Source organism: Tenrec ecaudatus, chromosome 10 (genome assembly GCF_050624435.1).
Source record: "Tenrec ecaudatus isolate mTenEca1 chromosome 10, mTenEca1.hap1, whole genome shotgun sequence".
NCBI lineage: Eukaryota > Metazoa > Chordata > Mammalia > Afrosoricida > Tenrecidae > Tenrec > Tenrec ecaudatus.
The window spans coordinates 95,184,196-95,191,179 of record NC_134539.1 but is presented as its reverse complement, the minus strand read 5'-3'; positions in this window follow the sequence as shown (position 1 = coordinate 95,191,179).

Genomic DNA, 6,984 nt, shown 5'->3' with positions numbered 1-6,984 from the left:
CTGACAGATATATTTGCACCTGTACTAAATGTGATGTTAGAGTTTATGTCAACTAGATATATCTGGATAAACTAGAAGAGGAGCCTAGCCTCTAAATCAGGTAACAGCTCCGTGACATCTCCTTGAGGGCGTGTCCTTCTGTATAAGAGAGACCCTGAGCAGAGCAGAACTCTCTGGCCTTGTCACCTTCAGGTGGACTTGGATACTCTATCTGGTTCATCAATCCTAGGAGCTGTCCCTGGACTCTTTAAAGGTGGAAAGCAGGCACCCACGAGAGAAGAACCTGTCTCTATGATGTTCGTTTTCCTACTTGGGTAAGTAGTGATTGGAGTCTTAAAAGTTCATGAGCAGTCATTTAAGGTGCAAACATTGGTCTATCCCAACAGAGAGGAAAACAATTAATGAAAAACAAAAGACACCATGTTTACAATTGATCCAACAGAACAACATAGCATGCAAACACTGGTCTCCACATCCCTGAGAACAAAAGGACTAGATGGCGATTGGCTACTACTATAAATTTCTCAGAAAATAAACATATTAGAAAGTCCTGGGAAAAGTAAGAGTTATCTATACACAAAACCTCAAGATCAAAAAAGAAATCAAGTTTAGTGTGCTAAAGAAAAAGAAAAAGGTGAGACCTCAGAGACTGTGGACCTTAGTCACACTTGAGGGATGGAATCGAACTCATCCTTGTGGTGAAAGAATAATCAAAGTCAAAGTTCAAAGCTTGAGGAAAAATGGAAGATCTGAAACCAGAAACAGAAAGAAAGTAGAATGAGTAATGGGGTATAGAGGAAATTGCAATAGATGAGTCATCAAAATATATCTAAATTGTTGAATATATAACTGATGGAAACATTCACTTTAATTCACAAGAAGAAGTTAAGAAAATAATTGCTCTCTATTTTCCTGTCACAACAGATGAAGAATATGAGTCCTGAATAGGAAAAAAATTCATGGTAGGTGTGGCTAATTGCCTCCGTGCACAGTGGTCTCTGCCATGAGACCAGAACTGGATGATATTTGGTTATCATTAGTGAACATTATAATCAAAGATTCTATGGAAGAATCTTCACTAATCCCGACTAAGAGAGCTAATGCAAAACAGAATTTCAAATTATCCCAGAATGCAGGTTTTCTGGAGCAAATGAAGTAGTTAGATCAGTCCCCCAAATCTTTTAGCTGACTGGTTGGCTTTGAATTCACCCAGTGCAGTAAATCCCCTTGGAAACAAGTTTTGATTGATTCTTCGGCCTGATCGTCCCCAATGGGACTATAATGGTGCATTACTGAGTAAACCCATCTGGAGCCATGCATTTATTGCAGAGACATGCTTAAACATTTTTTATTTTTTTATTAAACCCATGCATGTATTAACTAGAGCAATACTTTATAACTCTCCTTATAATCTTTAAACCTTAAGTCTAAAATATCCTGAGCTCTTCTTCTAATTAAGCACTAGTGTGTTAGTCTGAGTAGACTAGAGAAACAAATCCATGGACACACGCATATGTGTATAAGATAGAGATTTATATACAAGAGCAATTGAACATTGAGAAAACATCCCAGCCCAGTCCAGATCAACTCCATACGTCCAATACTAGCCTACATGTCTGATATCAATCAATAAAGTACACTTCAGACACACAAAACACATGCAATGGCGTCAAATGTAGAAGATCACCGGCAAGTGGGTAGAAAGGCCTTGGATCCAGTGGTTTTGTTAGCATCTCAGTGCTGGCAGGGGTCTCTCTGTGGCTCCTCCATCTTCTGAGGTCTGGTTTCTCTTTTGTAATGTCACCCAGGGAGTAGCAGAGAGGGAGAGGTGTCTTCAGCTTCCAAGGAGGAAGTACCAGATTACCCAGAATTTTCAGGGGAAGGCCATTCCCACACACAAGTCTCATTGGCTATCTCCAGATTGACAGCCTAGACCCCACCCCTACACTCTTAATCCTTGAATTGACACCAGAGTGGGTGATTACCACAGTAGTTCAAGGTGATAAATAAAAAATGTCTACCTCAGCCATTGTGTTCTGTTAAAAACTATCTCTATGAGATCAAGTTGATAATAGCAACTCGATAGATTGGACGGACAACTAAGTGGCAGTGAGTTTTAGTGGATGGAGGAAAATAACATGGAAAAGAGGATAAAATTAGTTGTACAACTTGAAGAATATAAAATGGTCATTGAATCGTCCCTGTAAAAATGGTTTACTGTGTCCACCCACCCCTATTCCTTTTCTTTTTTGGTTTATTTTTAAGTATAGGGAATCCAAGATTAATGACTATATTATCTGAAATAATTGCCTGTGTCCATGAGAGGGGAGTGTGGGAGAATTGGAAAGTCAACACCAACGGGTACAATGTGGAGCGACATGTTCAAAATTGCTTGTGGTGAAGACTGCACAACCCTTCTTAAAATGATTGAACTATTGAATTGTATGATACGTTAATTATAGCTCCAAAAAGTAATTAAGAATAGGTAGTATATATTAAAAACTAAAATTAAAACAGTTACTAAAAAGAAAATTCCTGAATTGGTGTACAGTTAGGACAACAAAAACATTCTCTTACTCAATAAACAAATATATAGGAAATAAGTACATTCTCAGATAAGGAAAAATAATTATTTACTGATAGTCTGAGCTTTAAAGAACAGCTAATTGAGGTTCTTCAAACTGAAAATAGATTTTTAAATTAATGGTATTTAGAGCACAAGGAAGAGGAAGGAAGAAAGCACAATAGGAAAGCGGACTATGGTTACATACAATAGACGGTATGGCTCACCATGAGTTCTATAAATCAATCTGATTACAGGAAAACATCACAATACCAAATAATATGAGGAAATGACATTTAAAATTGGGGAAGTTTCATGGAAACACTGAGGGGTTTTAAGATGAACTACTTTTATGTTGTTCTTGAAATTTTGGGGCTTCTAGAAAGTTTACCTTTCTAATTTTAGCTTTAGCAGATCTACTTTGTTTGCCTCTTTTATTATTTTCAGGGTATAGTATTGTGTATACTGTAAAATTCTAAGGTGTTTTGGAATACAGTAGGGAGTTTAGTGATACTGTTTAGATATAGTATATATAGATATACTCTACTTTCCTGTGTGCTTTCAGTTCAGAGTTCCCTCCCCGCCTCAATTGCCCCTCGCCCCTGCCCCCTCTTCCCCTACCCTCAGGGAACCATTACTTCTGCTACCATTTCTGCAGTTGTATATTTGACTTTCACGTGCAAAATAATCTTAAGCACACAAATGAGCAAACTAAAATATCTCACGGCTAATGAGTTAAAACAAATTACAGCCTTAATAGCAAAGGGAGGTAATATTTTGTAAAATCATTTTATTTGGGGGCTCTTACAGCTCTTATCACAAACCATACATCCATCCATTATGCCAAGAATATTTGTACATTTGTTGCCATAATCGCTCTCAAAACATTTGCTTTCTACTTGAGCCCTTGGTGTCACCACCTCATTTTCCCCTCCCTCCCCAGGGCCCCTCCTTCACCCTTGGTAATTTATAAATTATCATTATTTGGTCATGTCTTACACTGTCCGGCACCTCCCTTCACCCACTTCCTAGCAGATAATTATGTGGTTCATCCGTACCGTACTGCAGCCTGGATTTATCATCCTTTCCCTGTGACCCTTCTGAGAGGAGCTGTCCAATTACCTTGCTGGTGGGTTTTGGATCACTATTGCACTCATCCATGCCCCTTCACATCGAATTAGTTGTGTGTTTCTGAACTTCTGATACCTCTTCCTTTCCACACCTCATGATCCCACAGGCAGTGTGCTTCTTCCACATGGGCTTTGTTACTTTCCTGCCAAATGGCCACTTGTTTTGTTATGAGCGTGTAAGACCCCAGACGCCATATCTTTGATAACTGGGTACCATCAGCTTTCTTCACCACATTTGCTTATGCACCATTTTTGACTTCCACTATCATATCAGCAAGGTAAGTATCATACAATGCCAAATTATTATAACCAACTGTTCTTGAATGGAGGCAAGACTTAAGTAGATGCACAAAGTGTGTCTGCTTCCTTGTTGCATATTTATATTTTTCCTCCTACCCCACAGTTATGTTTACCCATCATTCACATTTCAGTTACTCCTCTTAGATACCATTCAATTGCTCACATGCATCAAGAGTAGCTACCTCCTCCTTGCGGACAATTTTAGAGCACTTCCTGTTCCCTTGTACCTGTCATTATTGGCTTCCCCGCTCCCTTCCCCCCAGGAACTATCAGTCCAGTCTCTCCCTTCATAAGGTTGCCTCTCCTGGATTACTAAGCACTCCTGGATATATCTTTTGAGTCTTCAGTAATTGAGCATGAAAGATAAAATAGAGTGAACATTTTTGTTGTTGTTAGGTGCTGTCCAGTCATTGCTGGTTCGCGGTTACACCATGTACAACAGAATACATTGGTCAGTCCTGAGCTATGCTCACAATTGTTTCTATGTTTGAGGCCATTCTTTCAGCCACTATGCCAATCCATCTTGTTGAGCAAGAGCCTTCCTCTTTTTACTGTTCCTCTACTTTATCATGCATGATGTCCTTTTTCAGGGACGGATCTCTCCTGATAATAAATTCAAACTATGTAAGAAGAAGTCTCAACCTCCTTACTTCTTTTTTTTTAACATTTTATTAGGGGCTCATACAACTCTTCTCACAATCCATACATATACATACATCAATTGTATAAAGCACATCTGTACATTCTTTGCCCTAATCATTTTCTTTTTTTACATTTTATTAGGGGCTCATACAACTCTTATCACAATCCACACATATGCATACATCAATTATATAAAGCACATCCGTACATTCTATGCCCTTATCACTCTCAAAGCATTTGCTTTCCACTTAAGCCCTCTGCATCAGGTCCTCTTTTTTTTTCCCCTCCCTCATGAGCCCTTGATAATTTATAGATTGTTATTTTGTCATATCTTGACCTATCCGGAATCTCCCTTCCCCCCCTTCTCTGCCGTCCATCTCCCAGGGAGGAGGTCACATGTGGATCCGAATTCTGGGTGTACTTCTTCCAAGACAGATTAGTGTTTTCTTTTGTCAGGCCATGGTACTTTCAAAAATTTTTGCTAGCACTACAATTCATATGCACTGATTCTTCTTTGATTTTCCTTATTCAAAGTCCCACTTTTACATGTATACGGGGGGATTGAAAAGACCATGGTTTGGTTCAGATATACTTTAGTGCTCCAAGTAACATCTTTGCTTTTCAACACCCTAAAGACATCCTATGCAGCAGATTTACCTGAAGATCTTGACAGCTGCTTTCATGAGTATTGATTATAGATCTAAATGAGTCAATATTCTTGATCACATTGATCATATCCGCATTCACCATAGAGCTACCTATTGGACCAGTTGTGAGGGGTTATCTGTTCTTTATGTTGAGTTGTAATCCATACTGAAGGCTGCAATTCTTGATCTTCATCAGTAAGTCTTTCAAGTTCTCTTCACTTTCAGCAAGCAAGGTTGTGTTTTCTGTAGATCACAGGTTTTTAATAAGCCTTCCTCCAATCCTGATGCTGGATTCTTTTTCATATAATTCAGCTTTTCATTGAATAAGTATGGTGAGCGAATACAACCCTAACAAATATCTTCTCTGATTTTAATTATGCAGTATTCCCTGGACCTGTTTGTAAAATGGCCTCGATCTATATACAGGCTCTGTAATTGAACACAATTAAGTGTTCTGGAAATCTCATTCTAAACCAGGATCTCTATACTGTTTGTTATGGTCTGCAAAGTCAAATTCCTGGGCATACTCAATAATACACAAGTAAATATCTTTCTGGTATTCTCTGCATGTGTTATTAATGATATTTTTTAATAATTTATGCATTCTGTTAGTGCACCTTTCTTAGGAATGGGTACGAATATGCATCTCTTTCAGCCAGTGGGCCAGGTAGCTGTCATCCAAATTTCTTGGCAGACATAGTGAGTGAGTGAGTGCTTCCAGTGCTTCATCCGCTGGTTGAAACATTTTGTATTTTGTCAATTCCTGGAGCCTTCTTTTGGAGTAATGCCTTCCATGAAACTTGGTCTTCCACATTCAGTACCATATGGTTTTGGATCACCTGAAATAGTTGAATGTCAACCAGTTCATTTTGGTATAGTTACCCAGTGTAGTCTTCCATCTTCTGTTGATGCTTCCTGACTCATTCACTATTTTGTCCATATAATCTTTCTTGGCATTTGGGGTGTGAATTTTTCTTGGATTCGTTTGGTTTAAGATATGCTGAGCATGTTCTTCCTTTGGCTTTTCTAATTCGAGGTCTTTGCACATTTCATTATAATATTTTACTTTGTCTTCTTAAACTGCCCTTTGAAATTTTCTGTTCAGCTCTTTTACTTTATAATTTCTTTCAGTTGACATAGCTACTTTACCGTTGGTCCGCTAACTGCAAGGTCAACAGTTTGAAACTACCAGCCAATCCTCGGGAGAAAGATGGGCTTTCTACTCTCTAGAGTTACAGTCAGAGAAAGCCATAGGGGAAATTCTATCCTGCTCTGTGGGGTTGCTAGGAGTTGGCATGGACTTTGCCAACCATGTTTTTATCCCCAAGATCATATTTTCCAATTATTTTTCCTTCCTATTTTTCCCTATTTCATTCCAATCACCAACGATTATCAATGCATTTTGGTTGTGTGTTTGCTCAATTTCTGAGTGCAGATGTTAGTAAAATTCTTCAATTTCTGCATCACTAGCTTTCGTGATTAATACATAAATTTGAATAATAGTTGTATTGATTGGATTTTCTTGTATGTGGATAGAGATTATCCTATCAGACAGTATTGTACTTCAAGATATATCTCAGAATTGGCATATGATCAATATATGATATACTTTAATAGTTTAATGGGTATATGATTAATGTATCATACACTTTAGTAATGTAATCATATTAAGAAGAGTTGTGTAAGTATCAGCACAATCAAC